Consider the following 24,636-nt stretch of genomic DNA (forward strand, 5'->3'; position numbering starts at 1 on the left):
CAATTCTTAAAGAATCAAAATATTTATTTAAAAATTGATGCACCTAGTTAGTCTATTACAAAATTGTTTCGCTCGACCTTGCATGTCGATAATATGATTTGATGCGGGTAAAATGTTACAATGTATTTAATATTTCGCTATTGAGGTGTAAATGATGTTTGATGCACTTTTGAATCCATTGGGAGACCTGGAATCCTATTTTCTCAAGTATTAACCTTGAAGTGGCTACTGCTGAAGCACTGATCACAACTGGTGTGTTTATCTTATATGTCTGTGAGCACTCCAGGTTAAAATGCATTGTGTGCAAAGCATTTCCCCGCTTGATATTTGGTATTCTTGATTTTTTTTCTATGCACAGAAGGCAGAAATTCATATTAATTTATTATAATTGTTCTCCTTTTTGTTCATCTGAGTAAGTAGAAACGTGGTGTAATAGGCAACAGAAATATAATAATTTGTTTATGAAAACAGTGAAAACTCATGCATTGCGTACTATTCCATTGTGATGCATTGTAAAATTGTTGCATTTAAGATTTAAATTAAGTTGTTTTTTCCCCCCATAGTTAAAGAAGTATTTTGGGCGTGCAGCTTCAGAAACTGAATTCCTTACTGAATGGTACATGGTAGAGAGATTTGGCTTCATTTACTGTCAGTCATTTCCTCTGCTTGTACTTTTCAGTTTAGCCTGAACCTGAAGAGTAACAACTGAATCAACAGAAGTATGGATCTGTATGATGTTTCAAGGGTTTTCATCTGTAAGAGGTAATCAAGTAGAAAATCATACAACTTTAGTTGTATGTAGTATTTTTAAAGTAGATAAAGTAGTATTTTTACTTATTATCTTAGTAGTATTTTTAAAAGTTGATAAATGACACAAGCCTACATGAACTTTTTCCCATGTATTCTAACTTGTGATTGTTTATTGATTTGTGTTCAAAAAAAGTTAAGCAGAGTAAGCTATTAAAAACAGCTTGTTAACCTGTTAAAACTATTAAATAAATGATTTAATTAGAAATAGATGAGAAATATAATACAGTTGACTCTATCTAACGACTTTCAGGGGACCACAAAAAAATCGTACTTAAATAGAATGCTTCTAAAACTGCAGTGGAGTATCTGGGACTATGAAAAGTCATTCAATAGAATGTCGTTAAACAGAACCAACTGCAATTTGATATTTGAAAAAGGAGAAAAAACAATGCATTATGTATTATTCCAGTATGATTATGATGCATGGCAATATTTGTGCATTTAAGTTTTAAATTAAGTTGTTTTTCCCCCTCAGTCCAAGAAGTATTTCGCATGTGCAGATGCAAAAACTGAAAATTCCTGACTAAATGGCACATAGTAGAGAGATTTGGCTTCATTTGCTGTCATTTCCTCTGCTTATGCTTTTCAATTTAGTCGGAGCCTGAAGAGTAATAACTGATTCAATAGAAGTATGAATGTGTGTGATATTTCATGGGTTTTAATCTGTAATAAGTAATCAAGGAGGAAATTATTCAACTTTAAAATCATCAAATAACAAGTGTACATGAATTTTTTTCTTATGTTCTAACTTTTTATCATTCATTGATTTGTGTTATGCAGTTGACTCTAATTCTAATATTTTTTTTATCTCATAGATTTCATTGGGTCCCTAACTCTTGAGAAGGGCTGTGGTTGCTTCCCATAACTCAAAGGTTACAGCCGGTTTTTTCAGGACTTTGAGTACAGTGATTGAGAGTTAACTGTACTATGTAGTATTTTGTCTACACATCTGAGGAGCAAAAGCTAACTGTGTTAGCTTTTGCTAACTGAGCTGTTAGCGAAAGATAAAGCTCAGGCTCATTGATCTCTTGAATTTACAGTGATTGGCATAGCTAACCTAAATTAATTTTTACTGTGTATTTGTTAAGTAATTTTTATACCTTCTGACACCTCTTTACACACCCCTGATGAAAAAGTGTTACGCAATTTTACTCCATATAGAGATGTTTGGAGCTTTTAGATCACCTGTTTCTTTCATGTCTTAATATCTCTTACCCCATCTTTGTTAATAGCAGCCATAATTTTTGTAAAATAGTTTAAATGAAAATTCAGAAAGTAAATTTTTAAGCTCAATGGAAGACTAAGTAGGGGCATATTCTTGAAGATTTAAAGCTTGGATCCTCCTTTTTCTAGATATTTGCCTAGAAGCTTGTTAAGACATCTTTAAAGGCATCCTACGTAGAACATTGAAGGAACAGTGTGAAGCAGGATAATGGTAGAACTAACGAGACATTGGGGCAAAATATTGAAATTATTCTGTGTAATTTGTCTGCTTGTCATCAAAAAAGGGTGGAAGTATCTGAAGACATAACATGCCTTATAACAATTCATTTAAGAGGAATTGGTTAATTTTTAAAAGGTTTTTTACCATATTGTTTGGAGGCTTGCTCCATTTCCCTTGATCAAATCCAATTTGTTAAACAGATATATTTCTGTTTCATTCATGAAGAAATAAAGATTTGATCATTTGAATTGGTACCTACTATGCGTACATTTTTGGAAGCTATAAATAAAGTTCTTGTATCAAATCTCTGTGTCTGTATATTTAATGTTTTCTACCAGATTGTTATAAATTTTCTGCAACCTCTCAAATTAGCTACTATGTATTTTTTAACAGCTACATCTAGCCATTTCATATATCTTAGAAGTGTGGTGGAAAAAAAAAACATTTTAATCATTTGAAGTTTGGTTGCTAATATTGCAAATAAGTGTTGGTTCAGTTATGTTAGGATAAATGATGAGTAAAAGAAATTATCTCAGACATGCACTGCTCATGGATCCTTCAAGTGTGCATATTAGAGAGGATATGCCTTTCTTTTTAGCCTACTTTCCCAGTAAAAGTCAGAGAAAGAAGAAAAAAAGCATGAAAGAAGGCTTAATGCATCTTAAAAATATCCCGAAAAACAAAAAAAAGTCAAAAATAAATAAAATAATTAGATAAATATTGAAAAATTAAAAATTGGAAAGTAGGGTATTGAGATGGGGAAAAATGTCTGTCGGTCTGTCTGTCTGTCCCCCCCCTAATAACTTTTGAATGAATAGTCTGATTCGAAAAAACTTTTTTTGTTCGAAAGATCTCGGCGAGGACACCTCATTCCCATATTTCACTTTTTGATTTGAACTATTTTTTGTTCAATTTTGAACAGTTCAAAAAAACTTAACATTAGCGCCTACGGGGAAATTCAAGGCAATCCCGAACTGTGAGGCGAATTTGCTTCAAACAAGCTTTGTAGAAAAAAGATTTTGATGAAAAACTTGTATATAAAATATCTTTTTGATTTGAACAATTTTCCGTTCAATTTTAACAGTTCAAATCGCTTAACAATAGCGCCTACGGGGAAACTGAAAGTCAATGTAGACTCCGCACTTGAAGGCGGATTTACTTCAAACAAATTTTATTCTAAATAACTCCTGACACCAAACTCCAGACTTTGACTCCGAGAATTTAGGGGCACTTGACTCCGACTCCTGTGCCCGACAATTAATCGGACTCCTACTCCCCGACTTCGACTCTGACTTCGTAGTTTTGGCAAAAATTTATACACGGAGGACAAATGACTGACTCCGATTCTTAAATATTCGACTCCGACTCATTTATCTCAAAATGAGATTGACTCCGACTTCGCAGCTATGGTTTTAACTGCGAAATAATTATTGTTGATATGACTTGTTTTTATTTTTATGCTAAAGTTACAATTTAGGTACTCAGTTTTTGGCGAATTAACTCGAAGTTATTTATGTTTCTACATTAAGATATGCGCAGACGATTTTTTTTTTGACAAAGAAAATTATTTCTTTTAAGTTTACATTTTATTGTTTTTGTTTTGGTAAGTGTATTAATTCATTTAAAATAATGTTTTTGGCAACAGGGGAAAAAGAAACGATTTTTTTTTTTTTGATATCATGTATTCATTTTAATGAGATTATTAATTTTAATTATTATTCTTTCGTTTTGAAAGCTGTTAAAGATTTTTTTAATGGGAAAAAGTGTATTAGCTGCTTTGTTTAAAAGTTGCTGCTATTTTATTTGTTCTTTTTTTTTTACGCATCTAATTTTTTTAGATGAGTGAGGAATATTTTATTCCTAGAAATCAGCTTAAAGTATTTTAAAAATATGTTTGAAAAAAATTTGCGATTTTAGCTATTTTTGAGATTATTGATCAGGTACTAGAAAGTAGTATGGGTATACGGGAAAGTAGGCTCGTCTAGTTCTAGACAGAACTTCTTGTTCAAATTAATACATGATTTATAATTATTTATCTGTTTTTAGCTGATAGCCCTCACACATTTTCACTTGTTTTAGTTTTAGCCATGATTTCTTAGATTTCAAAATTTTGTTTCTTTCCTCTCTTTTTCAAGATTGTCATTTTTTTTTTTTTTTTTTTCAAGCATTTGCAGCTTAGCACATTCTAGTCAAGAGACCCCACATTAATACAAAGACCACACACAAACTTTGATTTCACAATTTTACGTCAAAACGTATAAATTGTTGTAACTTGAAAAAAAAGAAAAGGCCCTGGCATTCATTTGAATTTTGACGTCTTGATTTCAAATTATGTTTTTCGAAATCATAAATTGCGATAGGACCCTACTCGTTGAGTTTCTTGTTTCTATGTGTTAACGCGAATCCAGGCGGCTTCACTATGTATAGAATGGAAGTAGAGGACAAATTCACACTCATCATATCATGACCAGTGATTTTCTAGGTAGGTAAAAGGAGGCATATTCTTAAAAAAAAGTAGTAATTAGGATGAGGTAATAAAGATATGACCAAATTGCACTCGTGCACTTTTCATAAAGATTAAACTTACAACGTATAATGTTATACTTTTATCCTTACCAGAATTAAGTATTTTTAGATGTTTTTCCTGAAAATATTTGATTTTACACAAAAAAAAACCCCTTTATGCAAAAACTATTTGAGATAAGCCTTGAATGCAGACGATTTGTAACCATGACGACGAAAATAAGTCTCGCTAAATAAATATTTAAAACATAAAATTTTTATTCGTTTATAAATATTTTGTTAATTCCCTCATTATTTGGGGTTTGAGTATACATATTTAATGTTTGTTTCCTCCTATTATGGGAAGAAAAAAGGAAAAGAAATTTTTTGATTAATTTTGTATTTAATGACTCAAGAATCTCAACGGAATATCAATTTTCCTTGATGTGGAGTTGAGATACGTCCATTAATTAGCATATCGATCACTTAAATTTATTTTACCGATTAATCCGTGAAAAGATTATTCTTGGCGCTTCCCCCCCCCCCCCTACCGTAACCTAAACTCCAAATTCGACCTACAGAATCTGCTTTTCCCACTTCTGTAATGCGCTAAGGCAGTTGTTCCTACCCATATAGCACACTTCGTCTGAGCGATGTTCCAGCGACGTCGCAATGTCCCATTCACGTCACATCACACTGCGCTATTAACAGTACGTCGCTGCGATGTTACAAGCAAACGTAGCTGCAACATCTTGATGCGACATGCTTGAGACGTTTTCCCCTCTCTCCGAACTAGTACACGCATGCGCAAAATGAAGAACTTTGCCAGCGAGTGCTGATTAACTGTGACTGTAAATTTTTTAACTGATCGATTCCAATGTGTTTGTTTTTCTGTGGTATTTCCGCTATGATTACTGATTAAACGAGAAAGTTCGTAAACTAATTGTACTATTCTCTAATTTACTGCAAAAAGTTTTTTTGAATAATACTTAAAAAATCCGAATTCATAGCTTTGTTATGGAAGGATATTAATTTTTTCTATGCCTTGTGTTTTAATGTTGTCACACGTGTGGTGGTTTATTTTAAACTAAAGCGGTTAAGCTTCTCATCAAACATTTGATTTTAAAATTTTGAGTTTTAGTAGGTGATGGATCGTCTTCGATCCATAAAAAAAGTTAGCTAATAGAATTTGAATGAATGAATTGTTGGTTTATAGAATTCTTGCTATTTTATTCTACATCATGTTGTTCGTTAAATATAATTATTGTTATTTGCTTTCACTATCATTTTTCTTGATTTTTTAAAAGTACTATGTTCAACTCAAAATTCTTATTTTAAATATTCTATACATTCATCTATGGCTTTTCTTTCTTAAGACTTTATTCATGAGTTATGTTAAATTTTATATTCATTACTTTATTTGCATAACGTATGATGAAAACAATTACTCTCCAATGTGTATTTGCTTAGTCTTCAATATTTAAGCACACATTAAATATTAACTTTTCTGCGCAATACAATTCAATTCAGAAATGGATAGCGAAAGAGGGTAGTAGTGTATTTTCTTACTCTCTCTGCCGTTGTATCTTTTTCTGTCTTCTTAAGCAGTCCCATTCCTTTTGTCAGCAGTTAACTAATTATAGTTGGTACAATAAACTTAGAATGATAAAGCATTAATTATAAATGTCATGAATTCAGACTAAGTAAGTATGAATAGTATTGATCTATATCTCTGTATTGTGCTGTGATTCCATCTATTGCTAGATCCTCTACCAAGACCAAGTCATGCTGACTTGCAGATATTAAATTTAAAAGTAAATCCTAATATCTTTAAAATTCTCTTTATTTTCACGTATCTCTGTTTAAAAAAAGCTTATATGATTGTGTCAAATATAGTTTTAAAAAATCTTCAAGTTACTCGAGATAATTTCAGTGTAATGGCTGACATATAAGATGTGAAGTCCTAATAATTGCACAAAATTGTACATAACTTTAAAAATAATCAGGCTCATGCAAGATTATGTAATCCAAAAAGTTATTTTCATTCAGAAAAATAAAGATTTAAACCATATTTTTAAAACGTAGTTGAGGTTTCCCCAATTTGTCTATTGTGAACGGCATTAACTTTTCAAATTAAAGATTCAAAATAGTAAAATTATTGCTCAAAATAGGTAGCTTTGAATTAATTTCATGTTTAATATACTTAATAAACATTTTGCTCATTTATAAGACTTATTTTATTTTATTCATGGTCTATCTTTCTTATTTGTTGTGATTTTAAATAGAATATGCATATACTTTCAAGATTTTGAAACAATGCACAGAAAAATGCTCTACTACATACAGGGTAGGCTTTCTGCTAAAAGAAACCAGTTTTTGCCATGCCATTGGCAGAAACTGGTAAAAACCGGCAAAAACTTAAAAGCATCTTCAATAACTCAAGTAATTGCTAAATGATATTCATTTGAGTAAACAAAAAAATAAATTTCATTTAATCATTTAAAAAAATAAAATCCTATGTTAGTGCCCTTGATTTAGTTTGGAAACTAAACTTTTCAATTGCAGATGCTTGTAATGTTTGGATTGATCTAACAAAGGACGAAAAATCAAATGGGTGCTTAGGAGAGAGACATACAGAATTAAACAGGCATTACTTAGTGTAATATGCTTGCTTGTATCATATGCTTATGTATCAAGTACTCCTACCTTCCCCCCACCCTACACACTCTGGAAAACGTTGAAATGGTGTACCTTAAGTTATATAATCATTTCCGATGAGAACTTAAAAATTTTTTGAGAGTCCTTAAAAAGTCCTTAATTTTCACTTTTAAAAATGAGTATGAATCCTGATGTACATATCAGCAGCAAATGTATCTGCACAGCATCAAAATGTACCCATGCAAGCGTGCGTCTACATTATCTATCTATGTTGACAAACCTTGTAAACTGACCCACCCTGTGCAATCTAAAAAAGTAGAAATTATTTCCAATTACCTTGATATTGAAGATGAGTTTTATGAACTAATAGTAATATTTCTTTCTAATTATATACAGTAAACTCCTGATTATCCACGAGTCATTCAACAATCAAGAACATGTATTTTTGCAGCAAGAAGCTTAAGCCAATGGCTGTTTTCTTCTCGAAAAATTGCAGATTTAAACTCATAGTTGTTTATGTTTTATTATTTATTGATTTGGTTATTTTTTACACTTTCTTCATCCTGCATGCCATTGTTATTTATTGACGTTCAGCTCTGTTGTGCAAAAATATAAAAACATTTTTATTGTGCTGCATATATTTTCACAAAACAAAATACTATGTATCAATAAAGCCATGTTTGTCAGCAAGAATACTTTTTACCTTTGGTTGCCCCTCTCTATAGCCTTTTAGCGGTTTGGCCGCGATTTTTGATATCCACTGCACTTGTGCCTCTTAATTCCTCATATAATGGGAGTTTACTGTACAGTTGAACTTAGTTAATGTGAAATGCTAGAAACTCCACAATTTGTTCGATTAGCTGTTATTTATAACAGTTGCATAAATAAGTGAAATAGTGAAAAAAACTACTTTAACTTCTTTAAAAAAATGAATTACTACTATTCATTATTGCGGTATGAACATATCTGTTAGTTATTAAGATTTTCCATTTTTTGAAAAGAAGGATGCTAAACAGTGGAAGAACAAATGATAATCCGCATTGACACATAGAAAGTTCCGAGAAATGTCCACAGACAACAGGTATAAGGGCTTTATGCTCCATACAAAAATATTTAACGTATGGTTGACTTTTTAGTCGTACAAAATGATGTATAATTTCGACAAAAAAATGGCATTCATCAGCAAAAGTTTTCAGAGGAGGGGTCAAAAATTTTTGTTTGTCTTAGCCTAAACTTTCATTTGAATGCACCTATTGTGCATAAGATTTTCAATTTAATTATGTACAGTGATGGTCCTATCATTTTTTCTGAGAGTATACTCCCAGTAATCAATTATGCACAATATGTGTATGCGATCATATGCATAATATGAAAATTTTTGAAGCTTGAGGGTATAGGATATATGTTGTACTATATGGAGTATACCCTAGGGGGGCACCACTGATTATATATAGTGGACCCTATCTGAACACTCGCTAAAGTGGGCACTGGCCTGAAACATAAATTTTTGGGAGGGCGGAACACTAGATAGTCTCAGAATACATGTGCATTATCCAATTTTCTCCTATAAAGAACACGTCCATAATCCAAACATTTTTGCTTGGTTCCATGATTGTTTCAAACCAACTTAACTAAGAAAATATTCGTTTTAACCGAGATTTTGTATCAACCGTGAATATTGGGAATTTAACAATATTTTTGCATTAATATTTTATTATTGGGTCCAAATCGTCACCTCAGAGCAACAGTAGGATATCTTAGTGTTATTCCTGGGATTAGATTTCTTACTGTTGCTCTGAGGCGACAATATTCTCTTGCTATATTATTTTCTATTTTTTAAATTGAACAATCACTATTCGTATTCAACAACCAGGGGCATGCACAAAAATTTTGGGGCCCATCACAAATGACTTTCCCGTTACCCTTTATGTTGTTTATCCTTATTTTCATCCCTAGTTTAAAAAATATTTTGCCAACAGGTGTCCGCCTCCCCCCCTTTGCACGCCCCTGGCAATAACTAATCTGAGTTTTTTTTTCTTTTGTACTTCTTAAGTTAGTGCGTACTAACTTGTACGAATCGTTTGTGTTATGTGGGAATTTAAATATTTTGTTTGAATGGTTAGCTATACAATTTTAGCAAACATTTAGAATTAATGTGAATGTTACTTGATGAAAAATACAAAATTTTTGTTTTTTCCCAATAAATAAGAAAAGATTTCAGAAATTTTTAGCTGCGAGCTGTCACATTTCCTCATCAATATCACAAGCCCAATGAATGTGCATGTAACTGAAGTTGGACAATTCCACGTGTCCAGATCATCTCTGGGCTGTCGCATTGGGATGAAAACATCACACTGCAACAAAACATACATGTTGCATTGCAACATAACAGAAGTTGGACAGTTCCACGGTGCCAAAACATCCCTGGGCTGTCACATTGCAACAACTCATACATGTCGCATTACGACGTAACTGAAGTTGAACAATTCCACGTCTTCAGAATATCCCTGGGCTGTCGCATTGCGACAACCCATAAATGTCGCATTGTGACGTAACTGAAGTTGGACAATTCCACATCTCCAGAACGTCCCTGGGCTGTCGCATTGCGACAACCCATGCATGTCGCATTGGGACGTAACTGAAGTTGGACAATTCCATGTCTCCAGAACGTCTCCGGGCTGTCGCATTGCGACAACCCATGCATGTCGCATTGCGACGTAACTGAAGTTGGACAATTCCACGTCTCCAGAACGTCTCTGGGCTGTCGCATTGCGACAACCCATAAATGTCGCATTGCGACGTAACTGAAGTTGGACAATTCCACGTCTCCAGAACGTCTCTGGGCTGTCGCATTGCGACAACCCATACATGTCACATTGCGACGTAACTGAAGCTGAACAATTCCACGTCTCCAGAACGTCTCTGGGCTGTCACAATGCAACGACAACATCTCATTGCGACGAACCATACACGTCGCATTGCAACGTAACTGAAGTCGGACAATTCCACGTTGCCAGAACATCTCTGGGACGTTTTTGGAATGTGCTGTGACGTGCCCGAGACGTTACAAACGTCGCAGTGCGACGTATTTGCTACGTTGCTGAGATGTGACTGTGCTATGTGGGTAATTATGACATGAACGGAAAAATCGCACTTTTTTTTCTTTCTAGGAATAAATGGTTTTGAGGTTTTTTTTTTTTTTTTTTTTTTTTTTTTGACCAATGTTTCAGGAGAGGATTTGTCACCAACCCTAATCTATGCTAGACTGGCTGGGATTTGCCCCCCCCCCCCAAAGGATGAATTAATTTCACTATTTTAGTTATTACTTTTTAATTGACTTTTCTTTTGCATTTTTTACGTAGTTAATTAAAAAGAACACAAAACACACACAGCATATTTGCTTGCTAAGGAAGTATTACTGGAGTCAGAGGCTCTGAGTTGCAGAATACATTTAACTCACTAGTTTCGAATTCAAGGGACCGTATTATCGCGATTCGTCCACTAATTCTTCTTTGATGGAATCAATAATTATTTTGATTTTTTTAAAATTTTATTTATTTATTTTTTTAAATTTGTAGGCGCACCTAAAAGAGTCATTTTGATCCAGGAACCTATTTGCGATTCTTTTTCAGCTTATAAAAAATGCAAAATGAAAGAAATCATATGGAAGTTTCTTGGAAAAACCATGATTTTTAATGGAAACGGCATGTAGTATCAATATGTTATCTCAACTGTATCATGGTTTCAAGAACAAATCAGCAATTGTTTTGAAATTCACACAAAAATAGTTTCTGAATTCTTCAGTGAAACTTATATGTTATGATTTTCTTTATAAATTAATTTAAAAAACTTCAAGTGAGGTATGGGTTTATTTAATAACTTTGCCCTTTTGTTGTAACCTTAACGGCAATGTTCCTGAGTAAAACTGCTCATTGTCTAGCATCTCGGTGACATTATATTGGGTTTAGTATTTAAATGGCTTGAAACGTTAAAGATGTTTTCGGTTCATGTATTTCACATGTTTTCGGTCTACATTAAAAGTATATTAGTGCATAATATTCATGTACTTCGAAGTAGATTCCTCGATCTAAAGGAGAAATAAAAAACATGCACTTTTAAAAATAAAGTCATTAAAGCTTTGCTATGAAACATCAAAGGTGACGCGGGGGGGGGGGGGGGCTATTCAATTTTCCGTACCCCCTCCAAATGATTTTTCTGTATCCGCCCCTGCTGGATGGTCGTCGTATTCGTATTAGTTAATCAGCACAAAGTACTTTTTTTTTTTTATCAAGGACAATCGCCACAATAGGCCATATGGTCGTGGGGAGGGAGGTTCAGGCTCGTTATTTGGACAGTTTGGTCTTAAAAAAAGGTAGTCTCCGATTGAAAAAACTATAAGATCTTGAAGGAAAACTCAAGCTCTGGCGGCCCTGTATTGGTAGGCCCAATTTTTTTCTTGAAGGGGCTCTGTTTTTTATTTTACTTTAAACTGAGCAGGACCGGATCTATAAATTTTGTGCCCCAAAATCTGTAGGGCAAAGTAGTATGTATTCCCCTAGTAGTATGTTTGTGACGTAATTAAGTCTTTGTGTAGTTTTTTATTTATTTATTTTTTTTTTATTTTTTTCCTCAATTTCTTGGGACATTGGGCCCCCCGCAACGCGGGGTCTGCAGGTACGCAGATCCAGCTCTGGAACCGAGGACACTCATGCTCCCCCTCTCCCATTGTGCATATATACAGTAGGGGATTCATAACTATATCGTCCAAATAAGCTGTGCTGACTGTGTGTAGATCAGAAACACGGTTACAAATCAAGATTCATGCTTAGGAACATATGACGTTAACGTAATGCTGACGCGCGATATGCATACAAAGTCAGAAACCGAAACAGAGGCAGTGTCGGATTTCTCTCCTGAAGAAATACTAAAAATGATGCTGAACAAAAAAAGTCAACAGTTTCGGAATAGCATCGACCTTGCCAATGTTCATTAAGATAAAGTATAGTTGACATTAGTCCAAAAATTTTTTTATAACGGGGGGGGGGGGCAGTCGACACCTCCCGATCTCCAAAAGTGACTATCTTGGAATGAAGAAACAATTTAATAGTATCAAAAGAGTGCCTAAATATTTCTCATGAGCGATGTCCTAACTCCATTTAACCCCTTGATATATCATATTGATCCCGGAAAATGGGCGCCCATATGCAACATTTTGAGAAGAGGGGGACCAGATATTTTCCCATGGTGTAGCAGGATATATTTTCCCCGTGGAAATCGATTTCTGTACAGATTAGAGTTATTAAAATTTGACATTTTTAATAACTCATTCATTTAGTAGCTAGAGAAATGTTAATACATTTTTGCGAAGAAATAATACTAAAATCAAGGAAGCTCTGATTTCCGAGGGTGCCCACCTGGGATGGGGGGGGGGGGGGGGCATGGCGCATACTGCGCCATTAAAATATTTATAGGGAGGGGTATTTTTATCATTTGGGGGAAGGAGCTCAATATTGAGACGGGTGCGCCCTTGCCCTTAGGATGACGCCTCTGTGATTTCTAAGGGTCCTCACTTGCCACCCATATGAGCGTCTATGACCGGAGTACTCCCCCCCCCATAAAGAGAGTCCCTCTAAAATGAGGATAAACATATCACTTAAAACTACCCCCTTAAAAACCTAATTAAAGCAGCCTGTGCACCATGAACTCTCTCCGCGTACATTGCTTCCTAATAAATAACGTCAACGGTCCTGTTCAAGCGACGCATCAAATTAAGGACAGTAGTCCCTGAAAAGCTTCATTTGAATGACAGGGGTGCTCATCCCCGATGGGCAAGGGCGCATCTCCTCTCAATATCGCAAAAAACACCCGAGCAAGAGTAACCCCGAATGAAAAAAATACCCCTAAAAGAATCCCCCTAAAAACGCCATGATCCTCCCCCTAGGTGGGGTACCCCTGTGAAGGAGGACATTTAATACTCAAAAACTCAAGCTATATTATAAAAAAAAAACATTCCCCAAAAGTCTCCATTAGAGTAGTAAGAGATCTCCTTTCCAATACATTCCTCTTAACCATTTCCGCCCTCTAAAAATCTCCGTAGGGACTCTATAATACTAGTTCGAAAACCCATGAGAACTCTAGTACTAGTGCATTCTCCCCCCCCCCCCCCACACACACAAAAGGAAAAAAGCAAATTCAAGGGAAGTCCTCATCGCAATAAGGATCCCACAAAATAATCTCATACACATCAGCATTTCTTAAAGAATAATCAAAAAGGAAACATTTAAATTGCTTTCGCTTACGACAAAGCCTCAAAGCTTTTGTAACATTGATTCCGAGCGTATTTCTCTGCACGCAAGAAAAAAATGGCAACCGACAATATTACTCAACTGTATAATTCGTCATGTAATTTATTTCCTGTAGAATTAGAAGTTTTTCGCCAAAATGAGCGATTATTTTGGCAATAAGTAGTCCCTACTGGAGTAGACTACGTTAGCCAATCATAGCTGCTTATTTTCGAGGAGTAGTAGCAACGTCCTTTAGGGAAAATTATTTCAACACACTTTTCGAAAATAAACTGTTTGAAATTAGCAGTAATTTATTTCACATGTTTTCTAAACAATACCAGCTTCATTTAATCAAATACTTAAAAGAAAAAAAAAATTCCAACTTTTTTCAAGAAAAAAATTGTATTAATGAAAGCTCGTAATTATAATTCATAAAATATCTGCTTTCTGTTTCTGCGGGAAAATTCTTTCATACCACTGTTGTTTTTCTGAATTAATCAGATTCCAAAAATATTTTTCACATTTCACAGCGGTTAATGCCGTAAAGCCGACTTCGCAACCGGTAGTCTTGAGTGATTGAAAGAATTTCATACACGATTACGAAAGTCTATTAACGTTTCAAGAATTAATATTGAAATGTTTATGTAATTATTTTTTGCTTAAAGGTAAGTTTTGCTAGATGTTAGTATAGTTAAAAATCGTTTTTTCTTCAAAATACGCGACTTACATTGCAAAGTTCTGCGCGAACCCACGCATTGCCGTGAAGACCTTGTTTATTAAAGTATCCAAATAAGGTTATATAAATTGATTTATTGACAAATTAATACATGCGTCAACGGTATTAGTTTTACTTGAATCGATAATTTATGCTTTAAGTTTCGGCTTTTAGTGGTAAGTCATCCATATTTCTCACAGGTGTCTGCTTCTAATATGACGTTTGATGTTTAAAGACCCCGTTTGATGTTTAAAGATGATTAGGACTGCACCTTTAAGTATCGTACATTGAACTGTTCCGTCACATTTTTATTAAGTTTTATAAAGCTCAATCAATTTTATCTTTTAATTTAATAAATGGTATTTAAAATGTCTTGTTTCTCTTGGTTTAGTTAAACCTACTTGCCTATGTCGTTTTTTCCCGTAAATAGAATATGAGTGTCTTTCTTTTTTTTTTAAAGGAACTTTATTTCTTTCCAGATGTTACATTTATGTGCTTTCGTAGTTTTTTGACACAGTTTTTCCCACTAAAATTGAACATTTTAGTTTGAAATTTTTGTTAGTGAGCCTCGTTTGTTTTCAGATTTTTCTTAAAAGCGTATTTGTAGTGTTCTTTTAAAAAGTTGATGTGATACTTTTGTTAACCTGGTTGAAAATAAAAGATTTTTGAAATTTAATGGTACTCTTCAATTTTTCTTCAGGGGGGGGGGGGCGGAAGGCGTGGAGAATTAACTGAAATAGATTTTATTTCATGCACAAAGCTTCTTTCTTCAAGCAAAGGTATTTCATGCTATATATTACGCCATTTGTTGCCTACAAATGAAATTAACAATAGCATTGAAAATAGATGATTAGTACAGGGACTGATTTACAGGCATTTGAGGCAAGTGCCACTTGACATAAAATTACTTGGTATAAACATATCTTGTTTCCTACATAATTTTCATCATAATCATTGACATTTCTATTGATTGACTTTTTTTTTTTTTGTCATTTAGCTAAAATTGAAATTTCAGTTTCTATTTGACATAGGTAACAGGTGCACTAGGACAGTGGGGAGTCAAAGGAGGTACAGACAGGGTTGGGTTTTTACTGGGAAAGACTGGTTTTTACCAGGACATGGAAAAAACTGGGTTTTTACCAGCAAAAACCTAGAAAATACTATTATCCGCACAATCAATAAAAAAAAAAACACCAATGGAGAGTGTAGTTAATATGTGAAGATTTATATATTTCTCAATCAATTTTTACACATACATTGGCATTTTGTTCTGGGAATTTAAAAATTTGTCTTTTAATCTTCCTACATTATAATATAAGGAACTATTATGTATCATAATATGAAGTAACAACTTTTTTTTTGAATTTGATTCAAAAAATGTTATTTGTGTTCACTTGCAGAACAAATCTTAATTTTTAGGTGCAAACAATTAAGTTAGACTGTTGATTACCTTACAAGTCCAAGTTAAAATTCCAGGAAAGTGCAAATAAATGGGCAAAAATGTCACACCCCTGCAACAGGAGTGAGCAATATAATGGATTGCATCTACAATAAAAGATTCAATCCTTAGTAAATCTTAACTAATCATGCAAATTAAGCATAATGATGGAAGTTGACTGAAATCTGCTTTATGGCACACATATGAAATAAAAAATATATTAATTTTTTTTTCGATTAAAGCTTGTAATACATTTTGAAGAAGCAACTTTGCAATTTTAGTATTTATCTCTGGAACTTAGCTAGGAACTTAGCATAAATGGAATTTTACATTTTTCAATATGTGTAGGAAAATCAATGTAAACCTGTAAAATGGATTTTTTTTTTTTGGCTTTTAAAAAAAAAAACCATTTAAAAAAAAACAAATTGGTTTAAACCATGGTTTAAACCAAACAACCCTGACCTAAACTATTAGTATATCGCGTCGCATTTCCAGAAATAATTAAGCTCTCATTGTCCCTTTAATATTCATTGCTTACCTTTTAAGAACATTCTAAACAAATAGCAACCTTATTTCGAACAGTTTACGTTGTTTCCGCATAACTTGGATCAAATAAATAAATCCATTTTCTCGGTGCAAACGTTAAAAGCCGTGCCTACTACTGCCGTGTCTACTAAGTTGTAATACTGAAGGGGAGGGGAGATCCCACAGACGGCTCCTAAAGAATGCGATGAAATTTAAACCAGATGCACGTGTAAAAAGATGCTGATAAGCAAAGGGGGGGGGGGGTTCAAGGTCACAAAACAAAAAGCTATTGGGAAAACCATTCAGTCGGACTGAAAATGAAGTAGGGGTGGTGGGATAAACTTTTGAGTGGTCTGTGAGACCTCCGCTGTTACGGGTTAAGTAGAATGCTTGTAAAACAGCAGTGGAGCATCGGGAACCGGTACTCACTTTTAAAATTACAATCGGCAATTACTAATTGAAAACACATTATACTTTCAGTTCACCTTTTTTTTTTAAACGTTTTTTCAATGCCGCATGTTATTTATAAATAAGGGTTTTTCTTTGATTGTGCGGCAATATTTTAACATCCTTTTTGGGTTAACGATAATTCTTTTTTTTCTTCTCATAAGTATGCAATACAAAGCTTTATTGAACAAGAGTTCAAAATTATTTTTAGTAAAAATATGAATTATTGTATCTAGAGCCAATCAATCTAATTCAAACAAATCTAATAAAGCCAGGGTTGGTCTAAAAACCTTTTTTTTTTTTAGAAAAAAGTTTTTTCTTAAAAAAAAACAGTTTAAACCAAAAACCAGAATTTTTTGGTTTAAACCAGGTTTATTTGATTTTTATTACTTTTTGTAAGAAAAACAATTTTATTTTAGGGAAGTCATGGAAGATTTTATGGATTAATTGTCAAGAAATGTTTAATATTCATATTTGTACCTAATTTCTTTGTAATTAAATAATTAAGAGCAAAATCTTGTACTTTCATTTCCTCATACTTAGAGATTTCTAGAGGAAAATGTAGTTTGAAAATCTTTAACTATTATAAAAAATACAGTATGTAAATGGGTCTTGGTATAAGTAATCAAAGAAATAATTTACTGTGATAGTTCAGATGTTAATTACAAATAACCAAGAATAAATTCTTGCAAATTAATTTCCTCATAACCATAGTTATCTACTATAAATAAAAAATAAGAGTAAAATTAAAATCATGCATTCTTAAACATGAAAGTATTTTGCAGTATCTACAAATGAATTATTAGTCTGATGTACATTATATAACTTTAAAAGTCATATTCATATATTGTTTAAAGATTTTTTTTTTTTAAGTTACAAATCATGTAATTTATTTACCTAATGTATCAATTACAACAATCCTAGAAACAGGACAAGTAGATTTTAAGGAAATCCTTATGTTTTCCAATGTTAGACATTATTTCTCTTGGTTTAATGCAGTTAGGAATAATTTTTTTATCAAAGAAAAAACATCATTTTTATTAAAAGCCTCAGTACAAACTTAAATTAAAATACTCTTTTAACATATTTTAATAATTAGACTCATAAAAACTAATATGTATTGATTCTTCCACAATTCATACATGAGACTTCTTTCATTACACACTGAAACTAGTGGAAGCTGACCACTTGCGGTGCACTACTTTAGTGGTCAACTGAAACAGGTGGTCAACTTATAGAGGTTGCATTATATGGTGTAGATCTAATTCTGTGCCCGAAAAAAGCAGATAACTTAGACAGGTGGTCAACTTTATAGGTTTTACTGTATTGGAATCAAAAAGTTCTTTGAAAGGTGAAAATGTTGCTTTTTTTTTTTTTTTTTAATAAGAGCATAGTGTTACATGAATGTTTTCTGTTTTCATAATTTTATACATTTCCTTTTCTTGTTCTGACTGCATCGTCTATCAGGGATACAAAAAGTTTGCAACTATAAGCACAGTTTTATGCCTACTCTAATTGTTCTTGGACTTCTTTATTATTTTTTTCTCTTGTCATTTAAATGTTTCAGTATTAAGATATTTTTACTCTTATGTATTGCTTCAATGGTACATATTCTATGATGTACATACAGGGGTCTAACCAGAGGATATTTGGGTCCATTAACGGCGACCCTTCACAAAAATCCGATCAACCAAAACAGACCTTTCACAAAATCCCCATCAACCAAAACGGATCTTTCACAAAATCCCGATCAACCAAAATGGACCCTTCACAAAATTCTGATAAACAAGATCGAATCTTTCACGAATTGTTTATTGAAAGAGCAAATCTGAAAGCAAAATATGGATAATTTTGGAACCCTTTTTTGAAGTCAAATTAGAGGGATCAGCTCATACAAAATCTGCTAATTTTGCAAAAAGAAAAAGAGAGAGAGAAAAATGGGCACTCTTGCAATGCTCCTGCAAGTGATAAATAATTGATACTGCCAAATAAATATAATGCTTGTTGTTCGTTTCTTGGAAAGAAATTAACAGCTGAAAATAAGTTTGGTGTAAATAATTTTTGTTTGTTTTATCACAGCTAATTAGCAGCAGTGTTTACCAGCTTGTCAATATTTGCGTTTTTATGGTGTGGTGCGATGTTTAACTTATGGGTGCGATGTTTAACTATTAATTTTAGGAGAAAACTATATGGGTTTGATTTTTTGATGCTAACAAGGATGATTAACTTTAAATAAACTTTTAATTACAGTTTTTTTTCTTTAGATGTCTACATTTTGAAAAATGCAATCTTTTGACATCCGATATGAGAACCATATTTTCTTCTTTTTTCAAGCTAACTTCGCTTTATTAGGATGCAACTGAATGAAAAGTCTTTATTTTTCTTAGACTCTCATTTCAAGTTTTTGAAGCAAAATTCAATTTTCTTTTATGAGTAAAAATTAAAATGCTGAATCGATGTTTTTTTTTTGCTTAAACTGTGTCCACAGTTATTAATGAAATGTTTATAGGACTCTAAATTGCAATTTTAAAATAATTTTATCAAAAATATTTCTTTTACAAGCCGTTTTTATACTTTTTATGCCTTCACATTGAGAATTGTGATCTCTTTGCATCCGCTATGGGAACCAGATTTTTCGAATTTTTGATGTTTAGTACGCTTTAAGAGGTAAACAAATAAAATCTCTTTTTATTTTTGTTAAAATCACGGAATTTCTAAGTTTTAAATGAAATTCTGTGGTTTTTACTAGTGTCTTGGGTCAAAAAGTCAAGTGCTGAACCCCCTTGTCTGACCTTTTTTTTTTTGTTACAATTATTTTAAATACAAATACAAGTGACGACCAGCAACAAGCTCTGGGCCCAGCTAGACTGGTCCTAGTCAATTTACAATCCCCAGTGAAGATCAATGCCCCTCTTAAAACTATCTACTCCCTTGCTCATTACCACCTCTTCCGGTAAACTGTTCCAAGGTTCCACTACCCTGCTTATAATAATAATTTTTCCTAATATCCATGTTAGCCTGAGATTTAAATAGCTTAAAACAACCCCTTGTCCTTTTTTCAGTACTAAACTTCAGCCCCGTTACATCTTTCATTTTAATAAATTTAAACAACTGAATCATGTCCCCTCGGTCTCTTCTTTGCTCAAGACTGTACATTTTTAACCTTCTAAGCCTGGAATCATAGTCTAAGTGAGAAAGTCCATTTATTAGCCTTGTAGCTCGCCTTTGAACCCTTTCCAATACATTAATGTCTTTCTTAAGATAAGGAGACCAAAACTGAACAGCATACTCCAAATGAGGTCTTACCAAACTTCTATATAAGGGCAGAAGAACTTCTTTAGATTTGTTTGAAATAGATCTATTGATAAACCCAAGCATCTTATTGGCCTTGTTACTAGCAATGCTGCACTGTTGGCTAAACTTTAAATCCTGACTTATTAAGACCCCCAGATCAGTAACTTTGTCTGCCTGACTAATGACTGAACCTTGCAAATAATAACTTGTGCACTTATTTCCATGCCCTAAATGTAGCACTTGACATTTCCCAACCTTAACAGCCATACCCCATTTATCAGCCCATTCTGTAATATGATCTAGATCCTCTTGCAGCTGTTTTGCTTGTTCTTCATTATCTACAGTCCCCATAACTTTGACATCATCAGCAAAACAATTCATGTTCCCAGAAATATTTTTGTGAATATCGTTCATAAAAACAATGAACAAAACAGGCCCTAACACTGATCCTTGAGGAACCCCGCTTAAAACCTCACTCCAATTAGAATAATTTCCCCTTACAATTGCACTTTGTTTCCTTCTGGTCAGCCAGAATTTTACCCAAATGAAAGTTTTCCCTCCTATTCCTATATCAGCTAATTTGCTAAGTAGAGCGACATGCGGTACCTTATCGAAAGCTTTTTGAAAATCAATGTAAACATCTACATGCTTCTTATTGTCCAAAGCCATGGTAACTTTGTCATAGAAATGTAATAAATTAGTTGCACAAGATTTACCTTTCCTGAAACCATACTGAAAACCAGTGGCGTAGCTAGACCCGACTTTCGAAGGGGGGGGGTTAATTCTTATATATATATATATATATATAATATATAAATACATATAATATATATATATATATATATATATGTGTATGTATGTATAATCGCTTGGAATTTTTCCCTTTTCTTTTTTTTTTCTTTCTCTTCTCTCTTCTTTTTCTTTTTTTTTGAGACTAACTTTTCGGGGGGGGGGGGGGTTGTCCCCCCCCCCCTTAGCTACGCCCCTGCTGAAAACTAGTCAATAGATTATTAGTCTCTAGAAAATTTACTATCTTAATTTTTATCAATGTTTCAAAAATTTTGCAAACCACCGAAGTTAGACTCACAGGTCTAAAATTTACCTGCACTCCCTTTAGAACCTTTCTTGAAGAGCGGTGTAATGTTAGCCAGCTTCCAGTCCTCTGGCACTGTCCCCGAATTATAAGAAGCATTGAAAATATTTGCGATTACATCTGCTAATTCCTCCGCACATTCAACTAAAATTTTTGGATAAATATTATCAGGTCCCAGAGTCTTAGTCTCTTCAATTTTTTTCAAATGAAGTAAAACGTCATCCCTGGAAAATACAAAGTCCTCAAGCTGTACTGTAGCTTGTGTCTTGTTGGTGTCAACTGTTGAAATACAGTTATCATAAAAAACACTCGAAAAAAGTTATTAAGAACATTAGCAATATCACTATCATCCTGAATTAAAATTCCGTTCTCATCAACCAGTGGCCCAATATGACTATTTCGAACTTTCCTGGAATTAGCGTATGCAAAAAACCTCTTGGGATTCCTGTTTATGTTATCTGCCAGTCTTTGCTCCAACTCTCTTTTCTGAATCCGTACCAAATACTTAAATTTACGCCTTGCCTTACAATATTGGAGCCTATCTGCACTGTGACCAGCTTCTCTAAACCTATGAAAAGCAGCTTGCTTGTAATTTAGAGCATCTTTAGTTTCCCTGGAGAACTACATTGGCCAAATTTTAGTGTTGACACCCTTTCTCCTAAAAAAAAACATGATCCCCGACCGTATTCGCTAGCTTTTCCTTAAACTCTGCCCACTGAAGATTCACATGGCTATTGTCCAATCCAAAAGAAAAAACTGCTTTCAAACTCTGCCTAAGTGCCACAAAGTCAGTATTTCTGAAATTGGGCACAAACCTAAAATTCTCTACTTTGTGCGTATCAAATTTAATCCCAAACCTAATACTGTTGTGATCACTATCTCCAATGTATTCCCCTACACATAACCCCTGAACAGAGCCTTCCATATCACAGAAAACTAGATCCAAAATCAAGTCCTGTCGAGTACCCTGAGTTACAATATGATCTAAAAAAGTCACCAATTACTTTCAAAAATTCCTCTTCTCTGCTATTACTATGGTAAAAATTAGTCCAATCAATTCCTGGAAAATTAAAATCTCCCATTATAATGACATACCCCTTGCTTGAAATGTCACTAATAATACTAAACATCTGTTCTTTCATCTTGACCCTGGCTTAAGTTGGGTGGCCTATAAAAACTTTCCCTAAACGTAGTTTATTTCCCTTATTGCTCATCAACTCCAGCCAAATCATATCAATCTCATTAGGTTTATCATTACTTACCAATTCATTGCAAGTTAAAGTGTCTCTGACATAAAATAAAACCCCACCACCTCTTTTACCTACTCTATCTTGTCTAAACAAATTATACCCAGCAATAGATAATAAATCATCTTCACTTTTGGTAACCCATATCTCGGTAACTCCATTAATATCCAACCTCTCATCTATAATTATGCTTTTCAATTCTTCCATCTTGTTCCTAATACTACGAGCATTTGTATAAAAAACCTGAAGTAAACCCATCTTACTTTTATTTAATGCTGCACGATTATTTGAATCCCAACTGTTAAAATCTTTTTTTCTTATTAGCCACCCTATTTCCGTTTCTACTAAAACCCCAATAGTTAGTACCCATTCGAATTCTGCTCCTTAAACCATGCCCCCCATTCCAACTTGGTTTTTTAATTCTGAAGCCTCTAAAATCAAACCACTAACCATTTTGACCCCTGTAGAGCTCAGATGCAGGCCATCCCTAGCAACCCAATCGCGTTTACATTTATTCCACACATCAATAAACCTGATACTACGCTTAACGCAAATTTCCTTGAGTACTAGGTTCATACACCTAGCCCATTGGTTTAACCAACTCCTATGCACTCCATACCTGGGAAGCAAACCAACCACTTGGACATTTGCCGAACAGTTGGTTGCTTTGTCCAACAGGGAATCCCATTCCTTTGTAAACTCATCGTTGTTACTATGACCTATATCGTTAGTTCCTACCCACAAAGTAACTACATCCTCTTTATTAAATACCCCCTTCTTTTCAGCAACCCTATTTACATCTCTCACCCGAGCCCCTGACAAACAACATCTAGCCACCTTACGTCTAACTCTGCCTATTGAGTTTCCCACCTCACGCACCATTGAATCTCCCAAAATTATACCCTTAGTTTCCCAGTCTGTCACCTCAGCAATAGCTTCCCCCTTTACCTCTGGAATATTCCCACTATCTAACATACAGCTAATGCCCACCTCCTTTTTACTAACTTCCCCCTTTCCCTCTGGAGTGTTTACCCCATCTACACTCCTACAGCCTAATGCTAACTCACCCTCCAAAGTAAGCATCCTAACTCTGATTTCTGAGAGTTCAACACAGTTAGTGCAAATGAAATCCTTCTCAGACTCATCCTTCCCCTTAAACAAGCAGAACATCTGACATAGGTCACAAGAAATCCACTTGTCCCCTTTACCACTTTTAACCTCCTTCATTATGCATATAACCCCCATTCTAGCTCAAAATGATACACTTAAATGTCAATGCAAAATTGAAGAAATAAAACTAATTATTAGAATTAGAAAGCATTGGAAGTAAAAGGTACAAAAATTACAAAATCCTAAGACAAGCAGTAAATTAAAATAAACAAGTTACACACTAACAGAGCACTCAGGCTTAACAACAAGAAATCAGCACATTTTAGGCTTAGCTACAAAGAATAGAAAAACACTTTAAACCGTTTACCCGCCAATGTTCCAAAAATGGAACATCATATTTAACTGAAAATTTTCCCAAGAAATAACGTTAAAATAAACAAGTTTTTTTTAAACACAGTTTAGTCTTATTTCAAAGTATTTTTTGATTTCCTGCTTGATTGTTTATATATTTTCAATTATTTATTGCGATTTTTCAAAGATGCATGTTTTTTTAGCTTTTTGCAACTTTTTCTTATAAAATTTACCAAAAACTGGCTTTTTCAGAAAATGTGAAGATATTTATTATAGTTGTGAAAAATACTTCAATGTAGATTTTAAAATGCTTGTAGAAATGTACAATGATATTTTCAAAAGGTGTACCCCTTCAAAATAGCATGTTCCAATTTTGGAACATTGGAGCGTTTAGGGAGTCAAATTTCCAAGAAGTAAATCGTTCGACTTCAAAGGGGAAATTTCATTTTTCGTTATATATGTTTCTTTTTTCTTCTCATTTTGAATATACTCTGATGTAGATGTTGGCAAAACCAAGTAAGTTTATATTTTGAAAGGATATGAGGTTTCGTTAGCAAAGAAATTAACAGTTTACTGTTTGACGGACTAGATGGCTCCGAATCCACACCTGCTCGGACAGCTGCATTGTGACGTGATAATAAAAAATAATATTAGTGAGCGTTTTATTCTTCATTTTTTAAATGCAGTTCAATAATTCGCTAGCTTTGTTTTCGAGCGA

General features: G+C 33.7%; 1 protein-coding gene across 1 annotated transcript in view; it reads left to right on the forward strand.

Annotated features, from left to right (window-relative positions):
- Positions 1-14,238: 14,238 nt before the first annotated feature.
- The window catches only part of LOC129216106 (microtubule-associated protein RP/EB family member 1-like), a 51,168-nt gene continuing 40,770 nt past the window's right edge, over positions 14,239-24,636 (forward strand). The window contains exon 1 of the mRNA XM_054850259.1: positions 14,239-14,363. The gene's annotated coding sequence lies outside the window, so the exon portion shown is untranslated. The remainder of the gene's footprint in view (positions 14,364-24,636) is intronic.

This window comes from Uloborus diversus, chromosome 2, assembly GCF_026930045.1.
Source record: "Uloborus diversus isolate 005 chromosome 2, Udiv.v.3.1, whole genome shotgun sequence".
NCBI classification, from domain to species: Eukaryota; Metazoa; Arthropoda; class Arachnida; order Araneae; family Uloboridae; genus Uloborus; species Uloborus diversus.